The sequence below is a fragment of the Solanum tuberosum genome, unplaced genomic scaffold (assembly GCF_000226075.1).
Source record: "Solanum tuberosum cultivar DM 1-3 516 R44 unplaced genomic scaffold, SolTub_3.0 scf00349, whole genome shotgun sequence".
Classification (NCBI taxonomy): Eukaryota; Viridiplantae; Streptophyta; class Magnoliopsida; order Solanales; family Solanaceae; genus Solanum; species Solanum tuberosum.
In genome coordinates, this window is record NW_006239271.1 from 92,656 (window position 1) to 93,508 (window position 853).

Below are 853 nucleotides of genomic sequence, written 5' to 3' on the forward strand. Positions count from 1 at the left end.
TCCTCAGTTCCCCTCTCCTCTCCCCTTTCCGACTAACGATCCCGGCTCAGCCGCACCCCTCTCTCACTCTCGACCCATCCCCGACCGGCGCTGCAACAACAGGTTGCGCCACCAACCCGATCGGTGCGCCGCCTCGATCAGCAGTGATAACAGCAGGTCACAGCAATAGCGCATAGGCGGCAGCAACAGCGCATGGGTGGCAGCAGCAGCAAACTCCGACAGCAGCTACAAGCAGAGGGAGTATACATCAAAATTCACTGCGGCAGTGACGGATTAAGCGGGTAAGTTTATCTTACTTGATTAATTTTAATTCATTCTTCTCCAATCTATTCATGTGGGTCTTTATATTTGCCTATTTATATTTATATTTGCTGTGAAAATATAGACTGGTCAACGGACAGAGATTGACTTTTGGTGGCTACTCTATACATACATTACCGTAAAGCCAAAAATACTCACTGAAACGCGGCTTTATTTTTGAAAAGTATGTATTCCAATATGACTAATGTTAAAGTTTGAATTCCAAAAAGATATCTATTCATGTGGGTGTTCTTTCTTTTTCTATGTTGATGCTTGTTTTCAAATTGGCTCGCATTTAGGAAATAGGCAGTTGACGAATCTCGATGTTGCTGTGTGTTTGTGCCATGTAGTAACTAATAATTATTGAATCTTTTTCTAGTGTTGAAAGGGTTGATTTTGCGGGCTAGGCAACTGAGGAAGCTCAACATCAAAAAAAGTTGATACAAGCTTCTTTCATCAAAGTAGGAGATAAGGTTTGGTGTTTCTAAATTTCTAAAGTTGAAGTACAATTTCTTTTTATAATGTGTTTGTGTCCATCTAGTATTGATACTTA

General features: G+C 41.3%; 1 long non-coding RNA gene across 1 annotated transcript; it reads left to right on the plus strand.

Annotated features, from left to right (window-relative positions):
* The first annotated feature begins 396 nt into the window (after positions 1 to 396).
* LOC102601443 (uncharacterized) lies at positions 397 to 776 on the plus strand. The gene is made up of 2 exons (XR_368411.1): positions 397 to 484; positions 680 to 776. It is a non-coding gene; the product is annotated as an uncharacterized lncRNA (long non-coding RNA).
* Positions 777 to 853: the final 77 nt, after the last annotated feature.